Source organism: Podarcis melisellensis (assembly GCF_964234715.1).
Source record: "Podarcis melisellensis genome assembly, chromosome: 17".
NCBI classification, from domain to species: Eukaryota; Metazoa; Chordata; class Lepidosauria; order Squamata; family Lacertidae; genus Podarcis; species Podarcis melisellensis.
Genome location: NC_138534.1, coordinates 25132252 through 25149062, shown reverse-complemented (window position 1 = coordinate 25149062; position 16811 = coordinate 25132252). Strand labels below are relative to the sequence as shown.

The following is a 16811-nucleotide window of genomic DNA, read 5'->3' as shown; positions in this document are numbered from 1 at the left end:
GGCCCAGTACTTACATCTTAGTAGCCTACACAACATGAAACACAGTTGCTGTATGTAGGTTTTATTTTATTTGCTTTTTATCTTATATTTTGGAAATGTACATCCAGGGTTTTTTCCTGTTTTTTTTAGGGGCCCCCAAGAGAGTGGGGTCCTAAGCTATACCTTGTTTAGCTTATATACCTTGTTTAGCTTATACGTAAATCTGGCACTGCCACTGTGTTCAGTAGGGTCTACTCCCTAGGAACTGTGTTGCAGTTTAGAACATTTCCCCATCAATCATCATCTAATGTAAGGGTGGAAAAGTTGATGCACAGAGGCTGAATGGAGGCCTCCAGACTTGTTTGTCCAACTCTCAGGACACTCCCTGGGACATGCCCCTCAGCTGTCCAGTCCCATGCACTCTTTAAGAGCTTCCTGGCCTGACTGCAATGCACCCTTGAACCAAGATACATGTATTGTATTTTGCCTGAACACTGATCTAGCAAACGGATATGCATTTCTATGATGTCAAAAATGAAGGATGACATTTTGATACTACTCACAATGCTCTGTTTTCAATTTTAACCTATCCTTCAAATAGTTTCAGTTACAATGAAATTGGAGAATAGGCTACACTCCCCCTCCCTCCCATGAATAATAATAGATGTATTTTCAAATATAACAATACCTCATGTGAGGAACTTCAACACTGGCGCTTAATAACACTGAAAAGATAGTAATGGAACAACACACAGCTCTTAATCTGTGGTTTCATTTTAAGGTACCAGCAGACAAGTTGCATTGTCTTGCTGCTGTTTTAGCTACTTGTTTTGTTGCTTGTTAAGCATTTTTCTGCTTCTGCACAGCAAGCTATGTTCTCTTTTTGTCTAGTATCATAAATTACCAGCCACGAGAGCTTCATCTCTCAGGGAACAAAAAGAATAGGCTTTGCGTACCCTTTTGCAGCAGAGCACGGCACGTACTTCATTAAAGCCGGGGTCGGCTATTTCAGATGTTACGGTTTATACTAATAAAGGAAAGCTACTCTTTAAATAAATGTGATGCCTATGGAAAAACCCTATCAGCAAAAAGATTGCTTTCCCTGTTAGAAAAGCAAACTTTTGCTATGCATTTTTGTGCCAAATTAACCATAACATGCAGAGTCCCAAATATCCCTCCCCAACAGGAAGAAAAACAGACTATTTTGGTGCTTTTCTTTCAGAGCAAAAATTAGCAGGAAGAATCACAAAACATCCTGGCCCTGGTCTTGTGGTGAAGGAAATCTTTTTACAAAGGGGTGGTATATTATCTCTATCAGTATATAAGGGCCAGATCAGTTTCTGCAACCTGGTAGCCTCCAGCTGTTTTGGACTTCAGCTCCTATGAGCTCCAGACAGATAGTTCCAATGGCCCAGGGCTGATGGAAGCTGGGCTAGATAGAATAGAATAGAAAGTAAATGTAAATATTACAAGTTCCTATGAGGCACAAAGGGGGAAAGTTATGGCAAGCAGTTGGAGCCACACTGGTGAGGCTTTCATCATTTCAGGAGAGCTTCAAAGACCCAGCTCAACCTGAGGGTGTCTGGCATAGTGCCCTAAATCCCAACCCTAGTCTCTGTGGATATAGAGTCTATTAAGATACTGTGTACTACTTCCACTAGTGTGGAATAAAAGAACTGTGTGTAAACTCCTAGAATTGGATTTTTGGTTTCCCATTTCCAAATCACAGCACTGTTTCCTCTAACTGGTGTCTTACAATCAATTTGAATGACACATGGAAGAATGCAACAAACTGTAGAACCACTTAGATCCAAAATATTTCTGATTTTAAGAGAGCAATTTGATGTCTGTGTGTGAATCTCCTTGAAGATTAGCTCTCTACAAGCAAGGCCTCCAGAAACACAGAGGAAGACCAATTACCGTGCTAAAGAGTATATCCTCTTTTCTTTTTTCTTTTCTTTTTTGCCAAGGAATACCTTGTATTTTAAAGAAAGATAATAGGCCACAATTCTCTGTTATCACTTTCAGATGTTTTGTAGCAGACTTTGATTTCCAAGAGGTATCACCAGGAATCTACACTTACAACATAGTAATGGGAAAGCTGATAGAATTGTTTGGACAATGATGGAATCTGCTTAAGAAAGAATAAAATAAAATAAAATAAGGACAACCACACTTTGTCTCCCTTGTTTAATTCTCCTGGGCATAGGTGAAGTCCAGCAGAGCTGTTCATGGGTTAGTGACTGTGTACAACCCTACTGAAAGCTGCCACTGACTTGACTCCAAAAACTGTGTGCATACAAGAACGTTGTCAGAAAGATAAGCTGATGAAAAGATCCCCAAATATGCAGTTTCAGCACCAGACATGCAGGCAGAAGTGTCCCAACTCACAGCAGAAAGCTTGGATTTCATATATGAGAGGTTCAAGGAGCTGCTCAGCCTTGTGCAGAAACCTCTCCCTAACATACAGTAAGGACAACAAAAGAAGTCCTCCAATGGAAGGGAACATTCATGCCCTTCATTGTACTAAATCAGGACATGTTTTGAGTCTACCAGAAAGCCCGTAAAACATCCAGTTCTTAAATATTTAACTAAGTTTTGATGCTGTGTTATATTGTTTTGATTCTTCTACTGAATGTAACATACTTTTATTGTATATTTATTTTGCAATATGTATTAGTGTTCTTTTTGGGAGTCTTTTAGGCATATACCAGACCATTAAGTACTAAGGAAAACAAAGTTACTTAAACCTGGAAAACTGCTCCCATTATATGATGGACCTCTTTCCAAAGAATGGGAGATGTAACAGAGAGTGTTAACTTCACTCCAGCTAGATAATGCCATCAGCAAAGAGCACAGCTTTATCTATAGTAGTTAATAGTATTAGTATACTGCCCCATTGCCGCAGGTCTCAGGGCGGTTCACAAGATAAAATCACAAGATCACAAAATAAATAATAAAAATAAAAACAAGTTTCAAGTAACTTGAAATACAGTACTTAAACAAGTCAGACCTATCTTAGCGGTCTTAAAAACAGACTTCTCAATCCAGTGCATAGCCACAGATAATTCAGCCAGAGTGTGTGAGGGAGTCCTTCCTGGCCACAACTTGCCATGAATGCAATGTATCCCGAAATACCATTAGCCATTTATTGAACTCAACTTTAGTGCTGACAAAGCTCTTTGCTCCAATGACTATGCAAGGAAAAGTCTCGAGGATTGAATTTCCGCCTAGGGTTTATTTTCCTGAGCCTCCACGGGACAGGAGGTACATGAGCTGCAACTCTGGAGAGCTGTAATGAGTCTACAGGTAATTGTGCAAGATCCCATGGAGATTACTTATTACAACTGACAGTACAACTTACATTTCCTGCTGGCATAACTGCCACAAAGAGGATGCAGAGACAGCACAAAATTGAATTTTATACTGCTGAAGGGGGTTTTGTGTTGTTGTTGTTTTAATTGGATACTTTCTAGAGATTAATAGTGATGCACTCCACGGATTCAATTCATGGATATGATTTCCTGTTTTCAAGATATTAAAGAGGAATACCAAGAGGGTGAGCCTGTGGATTGGGGAGTAGAGATTCAGTAGGGGTACAACAAGTATATTTCTAGCCATGGAAGTCGTTGGGTGCATAGCACTGGGGAAGCCACATGCGCACAGTATAATTTAATTCATGGGCTAATTCTGAAGATAAATGAGAAGATCGATACATTAATTTCCATGCTCCAATGTGCCACAAAATTAATAATAATAAAATCCTATCCCAAACATTTTCATTCAAAATACCAGAATCTTGGATGTTTACATTATAATTCTTCTATGTATCAGTTCAAATCCCATCATCCAGACAATTGGCCATACTGGCAGGGACTTTATTATTTTATTGGACACCAGAATAAAGAAACAAGATCAAACAATATATGTATTATATTTTACATTTGTATTCCCCCCCCAAAGACTTCAAGTTGAGTTGTGTAAAAGGTAAAGCAGACCAACACACACAAACACAGGGTTACAGAATAAAATCCAGACATTTATAAATAGTCTCATTTACCAGGGCATGTGATATAAATAACAGTTCTGTCAGCTCCCTAGGTTATCAGAATAAGCATCTCTTTTGACCAGTCCTTTTTTTAAAAAAAAAAAGGGGGGAGTGCTGGTACTCACCATGAAGTTGTCACAGTAAGTGCTGCATTTTAAATATTGGGGCGGTACTACGTACCTATGAGTACCCCCAAGAAAGCAGTGTTCATGACCACTTGTTAAAATGAGTCTTCATAGGGTGACATCTCCGTAAATTGGGAAACCACTAGAGAAAAAGCCCCTCTGCCTGAATTATCACTAGGCTCGGGAGATTTCAGACCATGTTTGAAATCTGAATGAAATGATCAGGTTCTGAAACTGATCCTAAAACAGTTTAGGTCCCCCCTCCACTTCCCTGGGTGTAAAATTGTCCGGGAAATTGATCTACATTCAATCAAGGAAATGGTGAATTTCTTTTTATATGTATAGTTGCCATATGGATAATTAGTCCAGTTTTGCAGAATAATCACGAATCGGGGCACAGGAATAATTCACTTCCAAACTTGTAATGCCATCAGCGTGTCCTGCAATGGAGGAGATATGCAGATGCCCAGACTTTGTTTGGAGCAGATATCTCAGCAAATATCTTCGTACTCTTTAAACAGGAATATGGTTCTTTTTCTCTCCCCCAGCCCCCACGTGTAATTATTATTATTATTATTATTATTATTATTATTATTATTATTAGAATTTATATACCACCCGATACTTGGAGAATAAAACCAAAATAGAAAATGACAAAATACATAATCAAAATAAAAACAACAACCCAATAACCCCCCCAAAACCCCCACTTTTTAAAGGGCATAGGATCCTCACAACATTTAAATTAAGACAATTAACAAAGCTGGACAAGAACCACTCGCTGGAAAGACCATGATCTCAGAAATTTTTGCAGCAATATTTATTTATTGACAACCAAATTGGCCAGGTGCCTTTCTGATACAAAGACACAAAAAACCCCCAGCTTTGAAGTAAGAGTGGGAGGGGGGAATTTGCCATGTAAGCAAATGGCAAGGGGTGGGGGAGAGAGAAGCCTTCCAAGCTTCAACAGAGAAGGTGCAAGGCATATAAACACATGCCATATTCTTTACCATGTATCGTTGCAGTTCCCAATGGAGCTTGTATGAAATCCTGGCCCCATACAGGCACTTGGCCAAGATGCGCCGGCAGCATAATTCGCACCCAATGATGCACGTGCAAGACTAGAAGGGGGAAGTGGAGCGCTGCCGGTGTGACCAATTGCTCAGATAATTGTGCAGAACTGTTGACAGGCATTCCATTAGCAGCAGATTGCCCCTATTTAACTGGCAGCTGTGGTACGGCCAAGGCTCCTGCTGCTTGCAAGGGCTTACTTTGAATACACAATGCCAATTACATAGGCCGAACTCTTCAGGTCTTTTGACAGGTACCCTCGAGATTTCCGCAATTAATTTTATTATGCACTTTCTGCCTAAAATGCCCTTGGAAGTAGGGAAAAGTTGTCTAGTATGTGTCTGGGAGGCTATGTGTGTGTGTATGTATAAGGAGTCTTTCAATGGGTGGGTGTGCAGAGGGAGACGAGGAGCTGGAGTTCATTTGGAGACATGAAGTGGCAAAGCACTGCAGAAAGAACTTGAGCTATTCATTAGCAGCATTTAAAATTACAAGAGATCCATGGGCAGAAGTGGAGTCAACCTGATAGTCCTGATATACTCTTGGAACAATTGGAGGAGGGTGGATTTGCATTGAGCACTCACAGCAGCAGCTTTAATTATGCCAAGTATCTCACAATCACAAGTGCACCACTGCTGTTCCAGGAGAAGGAGAGACGTCATCTTACAATCAGCCCAAGATAAAGTAAGAAATACCAGTGTAAATACACACAACTCCCCTTCGACTCTGTTACAGGGACACAAAGTTGTTTGGCAGTTCTTAATCATTCTCTGATCCAACATGCTTTTTCCTAAAACCTTACTGCTCCATGTAGCTCAAACAGCCCTTTGGTTAAATCCAATGGGCAATTGTCAGCAACCGTGCTATGGTTTCAGAATATAGCAGTGATCTGGACACTAAATTGGAGACTACGGTGTCATCAACAAAGGAACCCAGACCAGGTTCCAGGTTCTGCAACCTGATCAGGGAACCAATGCCCCCAAATCAGGTACCCTATTGAACTTGATGCTAAAGCTCCAGAGTTAGCACCGTCACAGGTGACTTCTCCTGGTCCTGAGGAACTAAGTGTCTCCCATTGTACCTTGCTGTGATGGCCTGGGATTCGGACTCAGAGGCTGAACCTGAGGAGTCCCAGCCTGCACAGGAGTCCCCGCCTCCAGAACCAGCTGAGCCGGGGCTGGGGGTTGAGCCTGAAGGGTCCTCACCTGTGCTGGATCCTCAGGTGCAGGCACCAGCTGAGTCTGCTCTGGCTTCTGAGGGGATGGAGGACCCATTGCCTGCAGGTGCTCAACTCTCAGCTGAGGTTGCCTCTGGGTCTGGTAACCCTCCAGCCTCTCCTGAGCTGCAGAGGCTCAGGGCAGAGAGACGGAGGGAACTAGGTTCCCGCAGGAGGAGTGCTCGCCTCCAGGCCAGGAGAGGCGAGTTACCTGTGGACTGGGGTCGCCCTAGGCCCCAGAGGAGATAAAAGCCAGCCAGCCCCAGTCCCAGGTTGCCGGAGCAACATTGTTGGTAGCCTGTTCCTGCCTGCACCCTGTCCTGCTCTTCTGCCAGAGTTCCTGACCTCACCCGACTCCCTGCCTTGGACCCTGTTTCAGCTTTGGCGGACAGCCTCCATACCGCCCCCTCGACCTTGGACTGGACTCGGACCTCACCGCACAGTTAACCCTCGGGACCAGCACACTTGCCAAGTTCAGCAGCACAGGGAACACACTGGGTAGGAAGGACACAGGAGAAGCGCCTGTGTCAAAAAGGGAATACAGCCCAGAAGAGATGAATTAGAGGCAGAGGCCAGAAAGACTTCAGATCACTCCCAAACATGGTTGGAACAAGTCAGTCACTACGAGCTCTCCTTGGAACGGCAACAACTGACCTGCCGTGCTGGATTAACAGGATTAACCTCCCAGAAACCAAATAATCTTCTAGAACACCTGGGGGGGGGGCAGGCAGCATTAAATGAACTTATTATACTAGGACAAGAATTAACACTAGCTCAAGCAGATTTCCTCCTCTCTCTTTCCCTACCCATCATCCCTGCACCATCCCCAAATCTGCTCTTGAGGGTTGGGGGGGGGGGGGGGACCACAACAGATTTTGAGGCTGTGCAAGGCAAGGGGTGGGGAAAGATCCTTATGCTTTTGAAATGTTCATCTTAGTATTACACTGAATACCATGCACTTGCAAAAAGCAAGAGAAATAGTGTTGCCAAGCCAGTTCCCCCCCCCAACACATCGGGGGGGGGGAGCACAGCGTAAGATTATTGCTTACATCTGAAGTCAAAATACTTTAAATGCCACCTTAGCAATGGCCAATGGCCAGGAAGCACAGTGTGATGCAAAGGGAATACCAGTGAACTGACAATGAATGAATCCTCTACAGGACAACAACCTTTTCCATACTGGAATGGTATCCATCATAATTTTTTTTTGCGGGGGGGGGGAATGAATGAATTTGGGGACAGGTGAAAGGCAAGTGCCACTGTTCGAACACCTCTATATATATATACACCTTGTTGAGAGTGGAACACACACACAAAAATCTTTTCTGCTGTTGAGATATTCAAAAATAATTGCTGGATTTGTAGCTAGCTCATTTAATTAAAAAAGAAAAAGGTCCTTAATTAATATGAGCATGATTTGGATAGCTTGGTTCATTTGTCATCCTTTCCAGAAAGAATTAAATCATTTATGGAGTTAACAAGGAATAGTTAATAAAAGGATCCACTTATTTTAAAATAAATAAATAAAGTTCAGCTTCAGAATTTACCCTTAAGCTGCCACTGAAAAATGAAAGCCTTGGGTGAAAACAGTTTTTAAAATAATGGGGTTTTATTCTCATCCCTAAATTCCTTGTAAGACCAGATGTTTATCATGCATGTTTACATGAAGCAAAGCGTGACCTACCTCAAAGAAGGCAAGTGTTGCGGTGAGACCTGGAGACTGGCCTCCTGTGTTGTGGGTGGATATATTGGACAGCCACAACACCCGATTGGTAGGTCTCTCATTGCTGGGTTTAATCTGGCCAATGGGGTACAGTCTAAACAGATCGAGGGACCTATATATATGCACGTGACCCAGAGCTTCCTCTTTCAGCTCATGCATCAGAACACCTGCCCACCTCTCCCTATATTTAGGGCATTTTGCAATTGACCTTGTTATGCCGTCGTGTGTCATCTGTCATTGGGACAGGGGCACGGCAGGAATTTTCCCCACTTGGCTGATTGGCTGTTGCCATTTGGGTTTCACAACTTGTAAGGTTGTGGATAGGCACTGGTTCAGGTGACAGGGATGGGAGAACGGTCTCGCCATCCCTATGTGAAGGGTATTCCATTAAAGGAATCCAGGGACTCAACTTGGTTTGGTCAACCCCCGAGAGGGGGTTATGCCCGTGCCTGAGTCCAGGGGAGCATCTGGGGAGTGGGCATAGTCCGTTCCTGGGCTTTCTGCCTACCTCAGGTGTTCACCCTTGGCTGACCTATGATAGAGCTCTGGGTCAGCTCTACCTGCAAGGGTGCAGGGAGCTAGTCGAACCACAGCCTATGCAACCACTAACTTTCTATAATCAATAAAGTTGTGGCCTAAATTCTGCCAAAATCCAAAACTAAAATTTGAGTCAAATGTGTGTTTATTTAGGGAGGTCTGAACATGCAACTAAAAGTTCTGAAAACAAAAGTCACCATGTGCTCAAAAAGATAGTCTAACGAACAAACATAAAAGAACTGCAAGAATGTCTATGGATTTGCATCCAAGACAGCTTTGTTCTCTTTTGTTTACATCATTTCACAAGCATGCAAATTATTGTTTGCCGAAGTAAATGACTTCAGGTAAAATTGTTGAAAGGATTTCAGGTTGCTTTGCACTTGGCTGCTACATCATGAGGAAGACTGATGCCAGAGCAGTTACTAATGCCTTTTTACACATTTGCTATGCTTTTAACATTGATCCAAAGTTTTTGAGCAAGACACAGTCTGAAGTCTTTGTGAGCTTACCGTAAAGCAAAGTATTTTCATGTTCTTCATTCAAGCTTGGACGTACATTGAGAGACACACGAGAACAAAGTTCTGTATTTTGTAGTGTTTCCAGAAGGATCTCCTGTTATAAAACAAAGAAGAAATCTTAAGAATTCATGGAGAGAGCACCATTTTCTTTATAACTTCTGTGTTAATCAAACCATACAAATAATAATCCAGCTTCTGGTATACCTTCCAGGTTCATGATCAGCTGAGTTAAAAGAACAACTGTTCATTTGCACCACATTTGAGAAGGCTGGTTGCTACTAACCAGTATGAGGAAGAGGTCATGACAACATTGTCAGTGTTGATGACTTTTGTCCTACTCAGTTGCTAAAAGTGAAAGTATGTGTCTTGCCAAATGCAAGGTGGTTCTTTATACGATATTCAGAAGCAATACAAACACAACTGAGTGAGAAGATTAAATATTTTATTCTAAACAGCAAGCATTATATACATTACCAAGCAAGCACTTTGATCTGCCACAGGGAAGCCCTCAAGAAGTGGCGAAGTGAACCCCAGGTAGTCTCAAGTTGCACGAGCTTATAGCCATGAGTTTGTACATGAGCTTCCAAGCTATGCCTCAAAACCACCTGATTTATAGATTATTGATAGCTACTGTAGCCTGTATGGCTTGCCCAACTGCCTATGTGCAGATTATTCATTAGCTAGCTCCCTCTTCCCAGTGGCGGAGCAAGCCAATTGGGTGCCTGGGGCCCTGCGCCCAGGGGTGGGGCCAGCCGCCTGTGGGGTGGGGCAGCTGGGGCAGGACACTCTGTGGGGTCTCCAAGGTATCTGCCTGCCTCACCCTACTCAGCCTCCCTACAGCTGAGGGGAAGGCGGCGGGCGGACCGTTTGGGGCAGTGTGGAGCCTGCAGGCACCCAAGCCACCATGTCACTCCCGGGAGAGATGTGTGGCTCGGGTGCACTGTAGGCCCCGTGGTGAGTGCCATCCTGTCATTTTGTCACCCTACTCATTGGTGACACCCGGGGCAGCTCGCCCCCACCACACCCCCTTCCTCCGCCCCTGCCTCTTCCAGTATGGCACATTCCTCCAAACAATGTCTAATATCAAAGAAGGTCAAAAGGTACCCTGCATTATCACTTCTCCCTTCCACCAGATTATGCATTAAAGGCTGCTCTCAGCCATCAAAGAGTAGAACAAGAGATAGAGGGAAAGTAAACAGAGGCAGAAAGAGATGACCAAGTTATCTCCTCAAAATACAATTGTCTTCCAGATAAATTGGCCCTACAGATTGTCATTGCTGGGATTTCCATTTGTCTTCTTTCCCCCGGACACATCCTCTTTTTCTGGTGTTAAAATTTGGGACAAATTGCATTTATTTGCTCTGAATGGCACATTGATTGAAAACTGCTTTTGAAAACTCTGGCTATACTTTTTGGATGATACATATAGACATAACTGGTGGTTGAAGACTTGCTTTCCTCTTCATTTCTCTTGCCCCGCTCAGCAATATATCACAACTTCTACAGTCTACATGTAGTAGGGGTATTTAGAAACGAGAGTCGTCATAGCATCCTCTTTTTTGCTCTTCAAAATATGGCAACCATAGTCATTGCTGCACTGTCTTCCAATGCAGTCGATAAGCCATAAGGGGGCAAGGTGGGGGCGGGGGGAAGTAATCACAGTGAGATGTTCAGATTTGAAATGTGTATGTTTCAACACAAAATTAAGTTAGGGTAAGATTTTAGTCTGGTTCTCAAAAAGAGAACCATTTTAAAAGGAGGACAAAACTCCAACTCTGCTGCAGCAGAAATGAAAAGCAAAGAGGGCTCAGGTACGAAAGGGTGGAAAGTAGGGCACAGGAAGCAGTTGCTGAGTCTTGCTCATGTGCTGACAGCAACATCTAAACCTGCAACCAACACTTCCCTTCCCATAGCCTTAGCCAATCTTACCAGACAGCAAAATTTAGCAAGAAATCTTAAAACACCAAAGCACTCCTGACAAAAGAAGAAGAAAAGGAGTTTGGATTTGATATCCCGCTTTATCACTACCCGAAGGAGTCTCAAAGCGGCTAACATTCTCCTTTCCCTTCCTCCCCCACAAGAAACACTCTGTGAAGTGAATGGGGCTGAGAGACTTCAAAGAAGTGTGACTAGCCCAAGGTCACCCAGCAGCTGCATGTGGAGGAGCGGGGAAGCGAACCCGGTTCACCAGATTACGAGACTACCACTCTTAACCACTACACCACACTGGCTCTTTGCAGTATATGCAAAGGTTAGGAGTCAACTCACTGCAATGACTATCTGCATCCCTGAGTCACATCAGATGCTTGTGTGTCCACTGTCAGTTCTGTATATTTCTTGTTACCAGTTGATTCTCCCTCTCGTCTCTCCCTAGCATATTCAGAAGCTGAATTTCACACGTTACCCCTCTCCCCAGATCAATAATTAGAACCATCCACCTGAATGCACCAACTCTAATCAACAGTTACTCTTTAAGAATCTTTCTTTTTCTAACGAGTCAGGTGGGAGGGGGAACCTGACATCAAGAAACTGTGCTGAACAATATTAGCTGGCCATCAGCTTCCCTATTTCAGCAACCTAAGGCTTTTGTATCTGACAGCACACTTCCTTATTAAGCATCTCTCTCTCTTCAGTATATGCAAATATGATGAGATTCTCACTCTTGCATAAGCCAATTAATTTACAGGATGAATAATAAGCATGGCAATCAGAAGAGCGCACATAACACTGGTCGTCTTTGAGATGGGACTGTGCATGTGGCCTTTCCCCCTTCAATTAATAGCTGATGGTCACTTTGCCAACTGTGTTACTGCTGGAGTCATAGAATCATAGAACGATAGAGTTGGAAGGGACTCAAAGGGTCATCTGGTCCAACCCCCTGCAGGAAATTGGAAAGACACAAGGTAGCTATAATAATAATAATAATAATAATAATAATAATAATAATAATAATAGGATGCTACCCAAAGCTATATATACACACTTTGTGTAGTCAGCACACACAACAAGTAACTATCCTCTGGATTGGGGGTAGGCAACCTATGGCCCGGGGACCGGATGCGGCCCAGTAGCCTTCTCAATCCGGCCAGCACAGTCCTAGAATCAGCGTGTTTTTACATGAGTAGAATGTGTCCTTTTATTTAAAATGCATCTCTGGGTTATTTGTGAGGCATAGGAATTCGTTCATTTTTCTTCTTCTTCCAAAATATAGTCCAGCCCACCACATGGTCTGAAGGACGGTGGACCGGCCCACGGCTGAAAAAGGTTGCTGTCCCCTCTAGATATTGCACATCTTTGATTTTGTGATGCTTTTCTCAGATCAGACTAATACCAAAGTCTTTATTTAATGACAAAATATGTTTAGAAATATGTGCCTGGTAATAAATAAACTGTATGAATTCTTACTTTGTGAAAAAAGGTCAAAACAGTATTTAATACTTTAATATCTTTATTCTGGCGCCAATATTTCTTCTTCTTTTTTACTACAGTGTAATTCAGAAAAAGGATGAAACAGACTTATGAACATGCAAGTCTGACACAGAGCAGAAACTGACTGAATAATTCATTCCTAACAGCAACCATAGCACAGCTTGATTAAAACCTGTACAGTTCTCTCTTAAGGATGTTCAGAACCCACTTCCGAAATTTCTCTGAGCTTCTCCAAACTCATAGCGCATTCCTCAAAACTCCAACCTAGGTTTGCCTGAGAAGGAATCTCAAGATTCACCAATTTAATTTTTATTTGTAAGAATTCTTAAACTGAGGATACAGAATGCAAAGCTGAAATGCATAGGCTTAGCCTAGATGTGGTTTGTCTAAGCCATTCCAGAAAGTATCCAGGTTAAATTTTGTGTGCATACCTCATCAAAAAGGTATTTTGTAGACCTGACCTCACTATCACCCAACAAGAAATAAGATGTGCCCCCACAAAAGCCATGGCAGCTTCATACTGCGAGGAAGTGTTGGCAATAGCGAAGCAAATGCCTTTTAAAGAAACTTGTTCACCTTACTGGATTTGAGGAATCTGTGATAAGTGAACAAAGACTGCACATAGTACTGATGCTGACTACTAAAGCTAGTAGACAATGGAACCCTATAAGTACTCTCTGCCATGATCCACTGTTCTGTTGCCAGCGTCAGAAAACTGGGTTACAGTAGGTCGCTGATGTAACCCAGTTAAGCACCTGTTACCCATTTACTTGTTTGTTAAGCACATCTTCAAAGTTTCTTCTCATGCATCTGTAATGTGTCAAATGCATTCTGACGCTATATGAAGTGCAATTCCCATAGAAGCCAGGATCTGAGGTTCTCAGAAATTCAGATATTACAATGTTGGCATCTAATTAAATAGGTTAGACAGGCCCGCTGCTCTCCCTAAAGCACAAAACTCTTCAGACCCAGTTGCCTGAAAGCCAATTAGTAAAGACGTTGCTCGTTGTGTTCTGGGAACTAAGGCTATGATCTGAAAAGCAGTGATATAAATATTAATACTTTCACTTGCTGTTCTGACATCTCACTAGTCTGAAACAATAGGCCTGCCATCTTGCGTGAGGGAACTTCTTTTAAGTCATAAGTTCAGATGACAGATTGGGTCCAGGTCATAAACTAAGTTGACAAGGAAAACCCATTAGTATTCTTGACTCTCAAAGATACCATAATGTTTAAAGAAATGAAGGCAAGTTACAGGTGAAGTGTGTTCACATTAGAATTTGAAACACAGTGGAATGGAGACGCAACCTCAAAAATATGTCATAGGTCTCATACACATAACCATTATAAGCCAGATGAGCAGATGCATGTACCTCATATTGAGGTCAGACTGTTGGCCCATGTAGTCCAGTGCTGTCTATTCTGATCGGGAGTGCGTCTTCAAGGTATCACATATTTCCTAACTGCTGAGTTCTTTTGAACTGCAGATGGTGGGATGGTGGGGATTAATCCTGCACCATCTATATCATGCAGGGAATAAGCTCTGTCATTGAGCTATGCGAAATACGGGGAGGTTATGTAGTTTTTTCAGTGGTTTGTACCACACACACACACACACACACTTAAAAACTAAACCTAGATGAGTTCCAAGAAACACATTATTGTTAGAAATTCCTGCTCCATTAAAACCAAAGTGGGTTTGTAATCTATTTCTATCAAAGGACTGCAGCCTTGAAAGCCTTCAATATGTTCTAAGTCCTCCAATGCTGCTAATGAACCACAGGTTTGGGACTATGAAATCATTTTTATTTATTTTCTATCCACTTTTTGCCGGAGGTCTCTCAAACTCGACAAAGAGCTTTGCTTAGTGCCACCAACTAGCATCTGGTAAGAAAAGTCACAAGTTTCTTGTGATGATGCTATAAACTTTGTGGCGGCACTAGAACTTCCTTTGATGAGATTTTCTATCAAATTTCACCTCAAGAAATTATGAGGTGAATTTGGACATTAGGTGAAAGATTCAGAGAAATCTTTAAAGTGTTGGAGATTGGTATATATAGCAGTAGAATGCAGAGCCAGATAGTCTAGTATGACTTCTGATTGAGGTAAAAAAGAAACTTAGGATTTATAACTCCTTAGAAACAAAGCCATTCTGAGTACAAGCTTAGCATATGGTCAAGGAGCATTCATGAGGTAAACACTAACATTAACTCCCTGGAGGAGGAAGAAAGTAAAGCCTGAGAAATAATCTACATGTCAACAAACAGCAATTTAAGAAAGAACCAGCAAAGGGAACAATGGGTTGCCTTTTTGTCTATTACCTACTCCCCACTGGTCCAGGTAAGGGAATACAAAGGTTATTGCTTTACTTCCAACACAAGGAAGGGAAATTAGCGTTAATAAGACTAACACAATTTTTTCTAAAGGATTCTGCAGGTAATAAAATAATCAGCTAGATTTCACAGACCTGAAGCTAGGCATAGCCAATGTGGTACTCTCCAGATAGTGTGGATTACAAATCCCATCATACTTGAACATTGTCCATACTGGTTGGGGCTGATACGAATTGTAGTTCACACCATGTTAAGCTACCCCTGCATTCATCATGTATTAACAGCCAAGGTTGGCCCAAAATTGAGACACAGTGATGCAACTGTCTCAGGTGGTGAAGCATGGGAGCTGCAAAACTGTGCCCCCAAACGCCTCCTGCTCACTTCATTACAACTTGGTGTCTCCAAGTGCCCCACAATTTTATTATTATCTTAGCTGTGTGGATGACCAGCCACCTGGTGGGGCAAAACTCTTCACCACTCCCTTCTTGCCTTACCTCACTCTGAGAAAGGGTCAACAAGGTCCTACAGAGGATGGCAGCCAGCAGAGTGCCTGAGCTGCTATACCAGTCAGAAAGGCTGTTTTGAATGTATAATTGGTGTGGCGTATTTGTGGCATTTTTAAAATTTGTTGATACTTCAAAGATATACAGAAATACATACCCATCAAAGAGTCTTTTTCTAATATAGAAAATATAGATTCTAATATAGATAGATATATATTTTTTAAGGTGACAGAAAACATTCAAAACTTTCTAGCCGCCACATTATATTGCAACAGGCCAGGCAGTCTCCTGGCCAACTCACCCATAAGGCCATAGTGGCTATCACAGAGCAAGGCAAGGCAGGGGGAGGCAGCAGAAGCCCCTACTACTGCCACTAATGTGGCAGCAAAGATATAAAGGGCTTTGTAATGTTATAGGACGCAGGTGGTGCTGTGGTCTAAACCACTGAGCCTTGGGCTTGCTGATTGGAAGGTCGGCGGTTTGAATCCCCATGACGGGGTGAGCCCCCATTGCTTGGTCCCAGCTCCTGCCAACCTAGCAGTTCGAAAGCACGTCAAAGTGCAAGTAGATAAATAGGTACCACTGTGGCAGGAAGGTAAACGGTGTTTCCGTGCACTGCTCTGGTTTCGCCAGAAGTGGCTATGTCATGGCCACATGACCCAGAAAAACTTTGCGGACAAACGTCGGCTCCCTCGGCCAGTAAAGCAAGATGAGCGCCACAACCCTAGAGTTGTTCGCGACTGGACTTAACTGTCAGGGGTCCCTTTACCTTTACCTTTTTAATGTTATAGGAATTCTAAGGTCTTAAATATAGAATAAATGTTGATACTTGCACAAGGTAAACACACATACGTAAATATATAAACTACATGTCTAAAATAGTACAGGAGAGCAATCTAAAAGCCATCTTGGCTCGCCTAAATATTCCAAATATTTCCTCTGTCTCCTTAACCCACCCCCCGCCTGAGAACAGGTAGGCAGGTAGCAATCAGGGGAAGTTCCTGAAGGGATTCCTTTCCTATATCTATGAACCTCCTTTGTATGAATTGTCATTGTTTGCCCAGATGCTCTGCACTGAGGGATGTCTGATGGGCATCCTGATTGTCTTATCAAATGCTAATGTTTTGTGTACACTATGTTTGGAACTATGTAAAACTTGCTAAATCCTCAGGAATAAAACACCTTGGCTTGCCTGAGCCACAGTAACCCCACCTTGCGTGTGATGTAATTTCTGACTTTTTGTAGAGGAGGTGCCCTTCTTCTTCATGCCAAAATGCAAACCCTTAAAAGAAATGTTTCTTCTTGGTTCTGGCTCTCTTGCCTCCTTGC

At 42.6% G+C, this 16811-nt stretch overlaps 1 protein-coding gene across 3 annotated transcripts in view; it reads right to left on the bottom strand.

Annotated features, from left to right (window-relative positions):
* LINGO2 (leucine rich repeat and Ig domain containing 2) overlaps positions 1-9222 on the bottom strand; it is a 418322-nt gene extending 409100 nt beyond the window's left edge. For all 3 annotated transcript variants that reach the window (XM_081894259.1, XM_081894261.1, XM_081894255.1), the window contains exon 1: positions 9209-9222. The gene's annotated coding sequence lies outside the window, so the exon portion shown is untranslated. The remainder of the gene's footprint in view (positions 1-9208) is intronic.
* Positions 9223-16811: the final 7589 nt, after the last annotated feature.